The sequence below is a fragment of the Sceloporus undulatus genome, chromosome 6 (assembly GCF_019175285.1).
Source record: "Sceloporus undulatus isolate JIND9_A2432 ecotype Alabama chromosome 6, SceUnd_v1.1, whole genome shotgun sequence".
Taxonomy (NCBI): Eukaryota; Metazoa; Chordata; class Lepidosauria; order Squamata; family Phrynosomatidae; genus Sceloporus; species Sceloporus undulatus.
The window spans coordinates 105,068,354-105,082,991 of NC_056527.1; the positions used below are offsets into that span (position 1 = coordinate 105,068,354).

The 14,638-nt window shown below is 41.6% G+C and overlaps 1 protein-coding gene across 4 annotated transcripts in view; it reads right to left on the reverse strand.

Annotated features, from left to right (window-relative positions):
- PPP6R1 (protein phosphatase 6 regulatory subunit 1) overlaps window positions 1-12,726 on the reverse strand; it is a 48,589-nt gene extending 35,863 nt beyond the window's left edge. Inside the window, exon 1 of one of the 4 annotated variants that reach the window (XM_042472944.1) lies at window positions 12,477-12,726. The gene's annotated coding sequence lies outside the window, so the exon portion shown is untranslated. Of the gene's footprint in view, window positions 1-12,147; window positions 12,267-12,476 lie in introns of those variants that run through there. The other 3 variants (XM_042472941.1, XM_042472942.1, XM_042472943.1) reach the window with 3 other exon arrangements.
- Window positions 12,727-14,638: the final 1,912 nt, after the last annotated feature.

Genomic DNA, 14,638 nt, shown 5'->3' on the forward strand with positions numbered 1-14,638 from the left:
GACAAACAATGGTCTGCCCATTCTGATGTAAAGGCAACTCAGTTTGCTTGTATCAGGAAATCAGAGAAAACATCCGGAGGAGGAAGAAGCATGTCAATCCAAGGCTTAGTTCCAAAAGCCAAATGTTACATTGACAATTATATCTGAAACATGCCAAATCTGCTGTTAGGAACTTGGATTAGATAAGTGCAATCTCTTTCTCTCTCTGTGCCTTCAAGTCACCTGTTCACTTATGGTGACCCCATGAATTTCATAGGGTTGTCTTATGCAAAGAATATTCAGAGGTAGTTCTGCCAGTTTCTTTCTCTGAATGCCCACAATGTCTAGTATTTGCCAGTGGTCTCCCATCCAAGTACTAAACAGGGCTAACCCTGCTTGGTTTCTAAGATCTGACAGAATTTATACTTCTAGCTCAATTTAGACATCATGTCAAACCATGGTTGAAGAAGTTTACCTACTGCTGAATGGCAACCAGGCAGAAAATTGGAGCAAATAAGCAACTCCTGAATCCTATTTTGAAAGTTGTGTATTTGGCACTCAAACCATGGTTTGGCATTGAATTTCTGAAATCCTACTCTTCATTAAAACTTTTCATTAAGACAAACATAGCCATAAATGCTATGTCCCACTGAACCAACTGTTGAATAGTGAGTCAACATTTCTATAAATCTAATTAATTAGATAATGGGTCCGCTTTACTTAGGATTAACAGTAGGATTCTGGGTAGACCAATCAGAGTAATTACCAGTGCTACAATGCAGGTTCAAATACGCAGGCTGAACTCAGTCACAAACAGGTTCACATATGGAACATATGACAGTGCCTTATTTTAGGTCAGACCACTACCCATCCAGACCAGTTTTGTACTGACAACAGCTGTCTGAAGATGCAGGCACAGAAAGATCATTCCAAACTCTACACTACTTTCATGTGGAGATATCATGGCTTCAACCTAGAGTCTTCCCTGTGTAAAACAGTGCTCTATCACTGAGCTCTGGTAGTCTCCCCACTTACTTCAAATTCTGAGAACAAAACACTAGGACACTTAAAATACTTAAAGCAGATACCGTATATACTCGACTATAAGTCAACCTCATGTATAAGTCGAGGGCAGGTTTTGGGGCCAAAATTATGGGTTTTGATATGACTCATATATAAGTCGAGGGCAAAACTTAAGGGTGTATAACAAGGGATGCGAAGGATGAAGCAAAGGAAAACAGTGCCAGAAAATATACAAAATTCCAGCACACAAAAGGCTTCATGGATGAAAAAATATAAAGGGGGTGTGAGTGCTTCCAGAACAGATGACACTCTTGCTTTTCACAAGGGGAAGGTTCTTTTTTAAAAAAAGAATTAAAGTACAGTGCAATACTTACATTGACCCATGGATAAGTCGACTCAGGTTTTTGGAGTCAATTTTTGACTAAAATTTCTAGACTTATACATGAGTATATACAGTAATTATGAATTTGCAGTGACTAACAAAACATACTGTCTAAGTAATCTGATAGGGAAGTGTTCAAAAGGCAGAGAAGTGTCAGTTGCTATTTGTTTACCAATTCATGACTCAACTGTCTCCAAAGATATGTGAGTAGATGTGCTTGTAAACTTATCTGTGGACTAGTAACTTGTGTTCTTAATTCTAACACTGAACTGCAATGAGTTAGATTTAGACTAAATGAGCTGCAACTACATCTCACTGAAGTCAACACTGACTGAACAGTTCCTAGGTGTGAGTAAGTAATATGGACTAAATCCAATATCCCCCCTCACCTAGACTTGACTATAGGGGAAGTGGCTATTTCCATATTGAGAGTCAATAATCAATACAGAAGTGTGTTGTTTTTTTGTAACATCAGTTTTCTGGTTTTTAATCTTGATGGAGCAGCCTATTTAATCCTGCTCTATTCATTTGGAGCTGAAGTGTGTTGAAAAACAGAAGAACAATCCCATCCTGAGGATATGGAAACACAGTTCAGCTTGTGATATGGGGATAGACAGCACCAAGAACCAGACAAACATAATAAGGAAGAGCTGGCTGTACATTTTACAGCCATGCCAAGTACTGACATATCAAATCAAAGCAGACATACAAGGTTAGGTTTTAGAACTCCCAAACTGAAGAATCTGCAATGAGAATAAATAACACAAACCAGTATAACGCAAGTCTGCTTCATTTTTATTCAAACTTCAGATTTTAACAGCTGTAGCTTTTTGAGAAACTGATAGAGGAGGAAAAGAACACTCAGGACAGCAAACCCAGCTACTAGATAAGACCTTAATATAAAAACAAACCCACATCTATCTTCTTAGTCTCATCCCAAGGCTGTATAGCCAGGTAACAGCAACTGGACAAATTAGCACAGGGATATTGCAAGAACTGGTCTTGATTCCATTACATCTATTCTATTACCATCTCTTTTATATCACTTTAAGTCACAGGTAGAAACTGTGTGACCCTTCATATGCTGTTGAACTGTAACTCCCAGCAGCCCTGTGCAGCACAGCTCATAGTTAGGAATGTTGCAATTGCAGTTCAACAATATCTGAAGGGTCACACAATTTCCACCCCATCTTAGGCTGAGGACAAGTTAGCATTAGAACAGGAGGTGGCACAAGCCCATACGTTTCACCACCTGTTATATCAAATAACTCTTTTTAGTTAAGTAATAGGAGCCAATGTGGTGTAGTGGTCTAAGTGTTAGACTACAACTCTGGAGACCAGGATTCCCTGCTAAGCCATGGAAACCCCCAGTGACCTTGGGTGAATCACATACTCTCAGCTCCAGAAAACCCCATAATAGGTTTTCCACAGGGTCATCATAAGTCAGAAACAATCTGTGTCAGCAATTGCAGTCAATGCAATGATATATAAAATCAAATCAACAGCAATGGTTAAGAAACACGAACCAGCTGTAGAAAACGTGTTTCCTTCCAAAAGGTGTAACAGAACAATAGGTGGTATGCAAATTCACTCTTACTTAGAATACATCCGCAGAATATAAAAGGGCTTAACTTAGTCAAAACTAATTTAAAACTCACTTAAATTAATGAGTCTATTTAAAAACGAGTAGTATATCATATTGTATATATGATATACTACGTGCCTTGAAGTCATCTGTCAACTTATGGCAACCCCATGAATTTCATAGGGTTTTCTTAAGCAAAGAATACTCAGAGGTGGTCTGTCTAGTTCCTTCTTCCGAAATATAGCCTACAGCACTTGGTATTCTTTGGTAGTCTCCCCTCCCAACTACAAACCAAAGTTGACCCTGGTTAGCTTCTAAGATCAGATGGGCTCTGGTGGCTTTAAGGTATTTATAATCATATATTGCTGTTACAGAATACCAAATACAGTGGGCTGTAGGCATCTGCTGGGGTTTGGTTCCACAATCCCCCATGGATATCAAAATCCGTGGATGCTCAAATCCCATTAAATACAATGACACAGTAAAATGGTATCCCTTATATAAAATGGCAAAATCAAGATTTGACTTTTGGAATGTATGTATTTTAAAAATATTTTCAAGCCATGGATGCTTGAATTTGTGGATAAAAAATCCATGGGTATGGAGGTTTGACTGTATTTCATTTCAGAAGACAGTTGGGCTTCTGATCAAGTACTGTATGCTGCTGACACAAAGAGCTTCTACATTTAACAAACAGGTCTTTTATGGTGTCCACAGCAATGCTACTATACAAACAAACAAACAAACCATTGGCCAAAGAACAATGTTACTTCCAGTTTGCGGGGGCATATTATGGAGAAATGAACCCAAGGGTTGACAGCACAGTAAGCCCTGAATAGTAGCTGCCCTGGCTCAAATGACAGATTTATCAAACTCACAGTGCCCTTTTTGCTCTTTAAAGTATTTGCTTTGATTTAAGTATGACATTATATCATTAAGCCGCAAGGCAAAAAGGGCATTTCCTATCTTCTTTTATCTGCACAACCACCCAGAGTCTGCACATTAATCTTAGGGCTGTTAATACTAGGTACCAAAAGAAGGCTCACAAAGATGTTGCGCAAATAAAAAGCACTTTGATTAAAGTTTCTTCATCATGCTCCTTTTGTATGTTTGATTTTAAACCAGACTTCTGGACATTTTTGTTCTGACTGCCAAGCAGTAGTACAGTGGCAAGAAGGATAGAGCAAGTGCAGAGCACTGTTGGAGGCCATGAGAGGAACAACTACTACACAGGCACTAAAGGTCTACTAACATCATAATGGATATTGCTTATCCGCTTTCCAAAAGACTTTCCAAACCACAGAATCTAGAAACATCCCATTCTTTTTTCTTTTATGTTTGCCTCAACTGTTCACTGGTTTTAATGTTATCTTCCTGGAATATGGCACTTTAAAAAAAAATTGCTGTTTTTATCTTATTTCTTTTGTTAGCTTTGGAAACATTTGCAAATAGGGGACTAAAACCATTAGCTTAATCAACCTGGTACAGGGCTCACTGCAAAGTGTATGCAAGGTTACGATTTTTGATGTACATGACCCATGTCACAGGATAGCAAGGAATGGGCTCCTTTGCAAGCCTCCAATTTCATTGCTGGCAAAGAGTTCAAGGGCATGTGCTTTCTCTGCTGGGATCAACATCTCAAGCTCACTGCTAGTACAGCCACTTCATGTCAGATCATTTCCACAAACATAGAGTCTATTTTATTGAGTATCATTGGTTAGTTAACAGCTGAACCTCAGAATACCCTCCTTTCCTATACTATTCTTCTTAACTACCATTCCCATTACAGAGCTTTATACTTCGGTTTCCACAGTCTTTATCCACCCATTCTTACTCTTCTCTATCCTGGCTCCCTCCTTCCCAGCCAGCCTTTCACTGAAAGTAGCAAGAACCAAGAAGATGGTCTTGAGACACTCTCCAAACAGTGTTGAAAAGCTACCAGAGGTAACAGCTGTGTCAATACAAGAGCAACTGCACTTTGGGTGAAGATACAGCTTCTCAACTGAACTCTTACCACAGCAGCCACAGCCAACAATCTCCAAGTGGTAAAGCCAAAACCAGTGAAGAGCTTGCTAAGAGAGGAGATGAGTGTGTTTGTATTTGAAAGCTGAAGTGAACATAGACATGCATGACAATTAGCACCAACACCACACTTCATCCATTTCCCGTCTTCTACTACAAATGCAACTATCTCTGCATTTTATGCTGCCCAGCACACTTCCCATCCTTTAAATGCAACTAAGTAGTGTTTACACATGTCAAATTCATGCCCAAACTGCACACTAGCATGCTGAAATATGTACAAAAGCCTTTGGTTCAAGACCATAACCTGTACATTAAAATACATCCATCTCTCAACATACTGTCAAGTTCCATAAACAGAAAGCCTAAATTCCATAAACACACACACAGGCTTTTGAATGGGAGATGATGAAGGAAGGAAAGAAGAAAGGCAGAATGTCAAATTATATTTTTCAAGCTTGCCAAGTATGAGGTTTGGCAATATCTGAAGCATCTCACAGTGGATGAAGTGATGAGGGAAGCACAATATATGCATGCACCAAGAAATGAAATGGGCTAGGGCTATAAAGACGCTGAAAAATCTTACCTCTCCAAAAAAGAGGAAGCAAAGTCAAATTATTTCTTTCTGCTTACCAAGTCTTTAGGTAGAACTAGACCATGTGTTTGGAGATTCTTCTCTCATTTGGAGGTGCAATAAAATTATTACCAAGCAGAATATTGGGTGGAGTGGACTAGAGCAGTCAAACTGAAAGGCAGGTGTGTGTGAAGTTGCATGGGAAAAGGAAGCAAGGCGAGTAGGGACATTTATGAACTCCTCTTTTAAAGACCAACTCATAATCATCAATCTTACAAGCATGAGAAAAGCTTTGTTGGATTTGACCCAGTGTGTGTCGAGGTGAAGGAACTTCTTACCAAATGTAACTAAACAAAGATGATTTCTAGAAGCCCACAAGCAGGACATAAAGGCACAAGATGTTTCTTTCCTACATATATGCACATCTACATGTGCTTTGGAATGTGTTCTTTGCCACATGGACATTTTACATGGACCTCTGGGAAGTTACCATGAGGTTCATTGTGGGTAAACTCCATACTCACTTGGCACTGTGCGATCACAAAAATACTGAAAGTTGTCTATTGTGGAAGCATGACCACCAATGTAATCACCCACTGACTCTAAAAGAACCTGAGAGGTCCCTGGTCCCTGTTTAAAACAACTAAACAAGCAGAAGCAAGACAGTCTTGCAAACAAGGCTGAACTGTCTAGCCCATAAACAGTTACACTGGCCACTTGCAAACAAATGAATAGGTTAACCTTTATGGGAAAAAGCCTGAAAGAGTAGGTATACTTCTTTGCCAGTTTACAAGGTATGTCCCAGCCTGTCAGCACAGAACCAATTCTTATTTACCAGGTTTCAGTAAATATATTTGCTATGGTGAATGCAAAAAACAGCTATCCTTCCTCTTAATTTGAACGCTGAAGTGGCAGGGCAGTTTCTAGTGACACCCACCAGCTCTACGCTGAAGACTGCTTGGTCATGTGTGATCAGGGCAAAGAGACCTGAACACAAAGCCTACACACAACTAAACATCCATGTTGTCCCAATTGCTCTGAAGCACTGTCAGCCAAAAACTGTAGGCCCACTACTCACCACTTGCAATTAGACAGGTGCTTGTCTATAAGTCAGCTGAAACTCTAAATTACTGCAAATCTCAACTGTTGTTTTTTAATAATGTTCCTTTTAAAGAAATATATACTTTGTTACTTTTGAATTAAGATCGCTGTGCACTTACCTGCACACACTCACACATCCATTCTCCCATCTTCACCTCTTTACAACTTGAACTAATGTCCCCACCTTCACTTGTCAATGCTCCATGACATTCTTGTCATTCAAACAACGAAACTGTTGTTCTTCTCTTCCCTCTTTCTATCCAAATGCCCAGTCTTTATCCATTCTTAGAAGATTGCCTATTTAATTTAATCAGATCACATCTTAAGTAATTACACTGTTCATCAACTAACTTGGAGCAAGAAAATGAGTGGCAAAATGACCCACCTCTAAATCCCTGCTTTCATTCCCTTGTTGCTAATATCTTTGATAGCAAGATTTCTCCAAACAGGGAAGCAAAGCAGAATATTGTGGATGCATTCACAACATATTGTGTTTTCTGTATTTATGATGCCAAAAGCACTTAGAAGACTGAGAATTCTGGCCACAATAATCCTGCACTTCTTTGGCAAGGGAGAGCTATCTGCAATGAAGATCTAAACTATTTCATCATGGGGATGAAATCTGAACTATTACACAAAGATGTCTCTTCTAGTTTAAGCAAGGCAAGCTCAGGTCGCTCACCAAGTTAAGCAATCCTGACCTCCTGATCAGCACTCCTGAGTGATATGTGTTTGTAACAGCCAACCACTGCATTTAAGTTGGACTAAAAAAACTCCTACGTTAAAACGTATCATATTGACCAGCAGACAGTCAAAATGTTTTAGAAAGGTGTATGCCTGAAACTTCAAGGTGCTTCTTAATTGTCTATACAGGACTTACGATAGAAGAAATACTTAGGATAGTAACCTCTGAACCACAACTGTGTGAAAAATAAGCCTGAACTACTATCCCAAGGGGAAAAAAACACTCAAACTTTTCTGGCTATGATCAATGGACTGCAAACTGAAGAGTACTTCCTTGTAATATGCCAACAGAAACTTAGCAAATTATGTTAATGGTAAAACAGGAGTTAATTTATGGTGGTATAATTACTCCCGTGTGGCCCATGTGCAACAAGAACTTACCTTCTTTATTCAAGCAGTGACAGAAGCACACATTTCTCCTGGCCCAGATCAACCCTGCTGTGGGAAACAAATATGGGGATGAAATCCCGGCTGCCTGTCAAAAGGTACTAAAAGAGAAGCTTTGTTGGAATTTCAAGTCTCTAATTTCAGTTACTTCCTTATGCACCAATTGTAGCAGTGGGATTAGTCTGAGGCCTCTTCTGCCAAAACTGTCAAAGCAGGCTGCAGCTGTACACCTCCGAGATTTCGCCATGACTGACTGTGAAGCTTGAACTCTTGCGATAGGGCAAGTTCTAACCAAGAACTCCTTTCTGAGATGACAGATTTTCAGCTGTCGCAGGAAAGAAGGTGACATGTTCAAGTCTTCCCAAATGTAATCAAGGCACAATTATGACAGACAGAGGCAGGGTATGTGTCTTTTTTATTGCACTTAACAGAAGACAGATCAATGGGAAGAGGAAGAAGCAGCAACACAAAACTTGTGTATAAACTTCACTGGAGAGCAGCCAAAGAAAATACACATTATGTACCACCTTACTAATCCTCCCATGGTCATGGCCATCTCTAAACTAGTAAAGTTGCATCCAAGGGATGGACAAGGAGAGGAGAAAGAAACATAAACAGAAACTCACCTGAAAACCCTTAGTAAAGGCATGAACATGATCATAGCTAAATACTTTGCTCTCAAAATTATCAATGAAAAAATGGTATGTTCAGATGGCCTCATCCACTACTCAGAAGCCATGGGTTTATTTTCCCACTAATGATTTTTTTATTTTATTTTTTGCATTACTGTATAGGTAGGGAACTGTGTCCTTCAAATATTGTTGACCTGTAACCCTTCAAATCCCTTTCAATTGGCTATGCCAGTCAGGTTGATGAGATTTGCACTCCAGCAACATTTGACAGACCTTAGTTATCCAATCTACAATAGAGAATGAATGTTGTGTATGTCTGAATTTCAATTAGTTAGAGCATATGTCACTGCAGTCAATCCAACATCATGCCAATGCACAGATTCACTATGTACGCTACACCGCATTCTCTTTAAAAATGCACAGGGTTGGCTTTAATATAAATTAGCTGGACTTACAACCTTTTAATTTCAGTGCAAACCAAGTTCTAATTAGCAGGTCCCACTGATTTAAATGGCATGCAGGCTCAACTAACACAGTCTGCCATTCTATGTACATCTGTCTGTGAATAAGCACCACTGAAGACTTCTTCTAAGGAAGCATGAATAGGGTTAAACTAACTCAATGTGTGCAATGTCATACAGTAGAGGTAGGTAAAAATCAGAAAGGATTTGTATTCTCAGATGTCTGAAGTTGATTATTCTCACAGCTCCATCTCACCACTAGATTAAAATTAATGTTACTCCACCCTCCTGATGTGCTGCTGTTGCAATACCATATTATAATAACTGCTCTGTTCTGAATGACAGCAACTACATTTGTCCAGAACATTTGCGTGGCGGAGAAACCAATAAGTCAAAGCCGCCAACAGTGTGGTTACAACAACAACAATTAGCCAAAAGGTGAGATAAGATAGCTGTGAGTTAAGAACTAAGCATAACTCTGCCAGCAGAACTCCCTGGTTACTTAATCCTACCATGTCATACACGCAGAAGTGACCTGGTTGTAAATTCTGGTGCCCTCTTTAATTGTCTGATCTCCATTTTCCCAGAGCTTTCCCCAACTTAGTTTCCCATGATGTGCTCAACTGCAACTACCCCTGGAAAGGTGAGGGAAAGAGGTTAAATTATTATTATTATTATTATTATTAACCTTTATTTATAAAGCGCTGTAAGTTTAAATAAGAAGTTTAACCCTGTTTTTTGTTTGCATTAAAGCACAGAACTACACAAATGTAGGAATAATCACAAAATTAAGCAGCAAAATACAGTCCAGATGTTATGGCCACTAGCTTAAATAATTGTTCTTTAAAATGAGTTCTTTTAGAGCAAGTGGTTTTGGTGTGTTCATTGAAGGGTTCATTTCTGAATGGCATTTCTTGCACTATAAAGTGATTAAGAAGAAGCAACTGAAACTGAACAGCAGCCTAACTATGAAAAACTGCCAATGAACTGTGCAAGAGTAATTATTATTTTAAAAGAGGTTTTTTTTACCAAGTCATTTGTCTTAATCCATGGTTTAACCTGTTTCAGCCTGGTTTACGTCAGTCAACTCTGAACAATCCCCAACCAGCTTGCCAAGCTGCTGCACCAGCCAGGTGTGCTAGATGATGACAGCTGGAGTTTAACACATCCACAGAGCAACAGACTTATCACTATCCACAATCTCTCATCTCAAATCCTTTTTACACAGACAGAAACAGACCCCCCCATTCCAGGACTTAGCTTGGTGTTCCTCATTTATCTTCAGATGTACTCAATAGATGCTACAATGGCTAGAATTCACTTAGCAACCTTTCTGTGGTCAATATACCAGCGTTCTTGAAACCTCACTTTTCATAAATCAGCATTTTCTGGTTTCGTTTATTTTACTGGCTTATCAAGAAGATCTAAAGAACATTGGGTCCGCAGCAACTATGCCAAAGTAACATGAATGAAAGGGCATGAAAGATCTCAATTCAGAAGATTTTTTTAAAAATTAACTAATTACATGGATTATCTTCCAAATACACAGAGATTTAGGACTCCTACATGAGTAAACAGCTCAAAAAGCAAACAAACTGTACCAAAGGAAAGCCACAATTCACCCTTCTTGATCCCCAAAATGCCAAACAGTTAGTCTTTGGAAGCAGGAGCAAAATCCACCTGCTCTAATCCAGTTTCATTTATCACCTCTTTGCACAAAGCTACAATATATGAAGAGACGGTCTGTGCAACCCCCAAACTAACCACACAAACATATTCAGAGACAGATTAATCACCCTGCCTCATAAAAACGTTCAAACAGGCATCATAATGAAAGATAATATGGAGGGAGAAATACAGCTTCAGCCCCAAAGGACTATGGCCAGCTTCTATCCTCAAGCAAGACAGGGAACACTTCTCTGACTCACCCAACATTACGAACCACATCTGGCGCTTGGTGAGAACGAATGCAAAATTACAGTCAAATTTCTCCAGCTTTGCAGGGAAAGAAGGTTATGGGAAGGAAAGAATATAGTAATGTCGGAGCCTGCAGGGAACACCATGACAGCCTCACAACTGTGTTTGTGCGGCAAGGGGAAAGATGACCAAGAGACCAGGTCTTTTGGGGACATACCTGTGCAAAGGAAGCTAGGACCACAGCACTTTGGGCTCTACACAGCCAGCAGGGAAATAACCGTGGTCCATGTGTACTCAGTTATCAGAGGCCAGTTTATCCATTAACACACTTTAACCTTCCTGCTGTGTACAAAAGGGTGCCTAGCAAGTGTTATATAATAAGGCCGGGCATTTTCACCTGCACTTTAAATGCATATTGTAATTCTAAGCCATGCTACTTTTTTTGAGGAGCAAATAACTTGACTAAGGAGACTATCGCATTGCTTTTAAAGTGCCGTATCCCTCGCGGGATAAAGGCCCATTTAATATTAAAACTGTGTGTTATTGCACTTGCCGGCGGCCGGACAAATGAAACCTGGATCTCAGCTGCACTTATCCAGTGGCTTTTCAAAAATGGCAAATAACAAAAACACCACATTTTTACCTGAGATACACCTCTCTAGGAATCTCTAGGACCTCCAGTGCAACTCTGTGGCCAACGCCTGACAGACACTGAGCACAGAACTGCCCTGGAGGAGCTACAAAGGCCTAGTAGAGTGTTCTCTCTAGGTCATTCAGTGCAACCTTTAGTTAAAGTTGACCATAGAGTTGCACTGGAGGACCCAGATACTCCTAGAGAGAAGATATTAATCAAATCCGTGAATAATCAAATCTGCAAATATGGAAGGATGAGTGTAATGGAAAAGGAAGTTGAAGCACTTTTAAGAGACACTTGGCAACCTGGAATCTGTAAAGAGCAGAATCAGGAAGGAAGAGAAAGAGGAAGGAAGGAAGGAAGGAAGGAGAGTCACCTGACAAGGTGGAAAAGAGGGACATTTAAGTGTTCTTAATTAAAATTGTTAAATAAATACACGTAAATATTAGATTGTCCTGTGCTTTTAATTTGTAAGCTGCCTTGTGTCCCAATTTTGGGGGAGAAATAAGGATATAAACAAATTATTATATTATTATTGTTGCATATATATATATATATATATATATATATTAGCAATAACATATTAATAATATATTGTAAGTATATATAATATTCTAATATTACATATATAAATTATTCAACAACATTTATTTCTATCCCGCTTCTCCCCTCACAATCTCGGCTGACGAGTTAAAAGAAGGATTACCTTTTCCTGACCTTGTTATTATTGTTATTGTTATTATTGAAGAGGGAGTTGAAACACTTTTCCAAAGAGACCCCTGACAGCCTGCAAAGAGGAAGCCAAGAAGAAGGAGCTATCGAGCTCTGGGAAGGGAGGGAGGGGGGAAGGGGGCCGGGGTGGGGGTCCTGGGCCAGGGGGGCCCTGTGGGGAAGGGAAGGGCAGAGGCCCGGGGAGTTCTGGGGGAGGGTCTCCCAGAGGGAGCTCTAAAATGGCGGCGGCGGCGGCGGTGGCGGCCCTCCTCTCCCGCTCCCGAGCCCCCGCTCCCTCCTCCCGACTCTCTCCCGCCCCCTCACCGGGCTCCAGCCCCTCGTGCCGCCGGCTCCCTTCTTCGCCCGGGGAGGGAGGGAGGAAGGCGGGGAGTCTCTCGCGCTCCCTCGGCCGCGCTTCACTTTTCTTCTCTCGCTCTTTTTTTTGCCCTCACCGCCGCGATCCCACAATCCCCCGCGACAGCCTCCCAGCGTCCTCTCTCTCTCTCCCCCTTCTCTTTCTCCTCAGGCCTGGCTCCGCCTCCTCAGCCAAGTCTTTCTAGTCCCTCCCTTTCCAGGTCTCTCTGTCAATCCTCTCTGGCCACGCCCCCTCAGCACCGCCTTTCTCCCTCCTCCGCCTCCCTTTTCAATCCTCCCTGTCAATCCTCTCTGGTCCCACCCCCTGAACGCCGTCTTTCTCCCTCCCTTTTCATTCCTCCCAGTCAATCCTGTCTCTGGCCCCGCCTCACCAGTTCTCTCTCCTCCCCTCCCTTTTCAATCCTCTTTGGTCCCGCCCCCTCTTCCTTTTCACCGCCTCGCTTCTCCCGCCTTCTTTTTTCATCAGGCCTGGCCCCGCCTCCTCCTCAGCGCCGATTTTCTCCCGCTTCCCCTCCCTTTTTTAATCCTCTCTAGCCACGCCCCTGCACTTCTTTGACTCCTCCCCCTCTTCCTTTCACGTCCTCGCTTTCCTCAGGCGTGGCCCCGCCCCCTGAGCGCTGTCTCTCCCTTCTCAATCCCCTCTGGTTCCGCCTCCTCCTGTTCGACTCCTCCCTCTCCTGCCTGTCACCTTCCCTACACTACAGCAATGGAGGGGAAAAGGGATCAACTGCGCATGCGTTGGGCTCGCTGGCCTCGGCCTGAGACTTTCGAGCAATTGGGATTCAATTTAAGGCGGGCTGGACTCTGTAGGGCTCTATCCACACTGCAGAAATAATGCAGTTTGACACCGCTTTAACTGCCATGTCTCAGTACTCTAGGATTCTGGGAACTGTAGTTTCTTGAGCCATTTAACCTTCTCTGTCAGTGTTAATGCCCCCCACAAACTACAAATCCCAGGATTCCATAGCACTGAGCCATGGCAGTTTTAAAGCGGTGTCAAACTGAATTACTCCTGCAGTGCAGATGGACTCTCTTATCCGAAATGCTTGGGTCCAGAAGTGCTTTTTTGATCTTTGAATATAAAAATAAAGAAATAACCCGGTTTGGCACCGCTTTAACTCTTTGTCTGGCTCAAGGCTATGGAATTCTGGGAGTTGGAGTTTGTTGTGGGCCCGGAGCGGAGCAGAGCTCCGCTCTGGGCCCCACAACAGACTCCAACTCCCAGAATTCCATAGCCTTGAGCCAGGGTCCGCTCCGGGCCCCACAACAGACTCCAACTCCCAGAATCCCATTCAAAAAATGGAAAAAAAATAAATCAAGGTTTGCTTGTTGGAATTTATACATTTTAAAACCTATTTCCAAGCCGTGGATGCTTGAATCCGTGGATAGGGAATGCTGACTGTATACGTTTTGCCACAGGATGAAGAGGAGGGAGGAAAGACTCATTGTGGGCCCTTGAGTAGAAAGAACTACTAGACTCAGTAAGACCTCTGTTAGCCAAGCTAAGCTCAACTGCTCACTGCTCCTCTCTTCCCAAAATGGCTTTGGAAAGTGGCTGTTCATTCCACTAGGTTATGATGCAATCTCACCATATTCAAGATGGCAGGAGTCAGTCCCCAAGCCTGCTTCTATTTTTAACTTCCTCTCCCTAATCTAATAGATAAAACCCAGCATTAAAGGCCAACCACCTTGAGTCCTTGGGCAGGCAGGCGGCATATAACTGTAAATACACAAATGGCTCCTATCCATTGATCCGGATCTAAAATAAATCACACAACAGGTTCTACACACCCAAGAGCAGCTTAGACCTGTGTTTCTGGGAGAGTAACAGCACCACCCACCCACCCCAGTTGTATATTTATCAAATCTAATCTGAAAAGGAAAGTTTCATAATAAGAGAGTCTAGTGAAAGGAATCCACCAGACACACCCTTTGGCTCCTAGCTGCTCTTCCCCTGTTCTTCATACTTTTACACAGGCCAGGATCCAACACATCTAAATGTGTTTTGTTGCAGGTCAGTTTTGGGAAGGGTGAAGGGCCAGCCTCCTCTCGGCATTTTCATAAAGAGGATTCTCATTATCTTGCGCCCAACTTCATTTACCTTCCGCTTT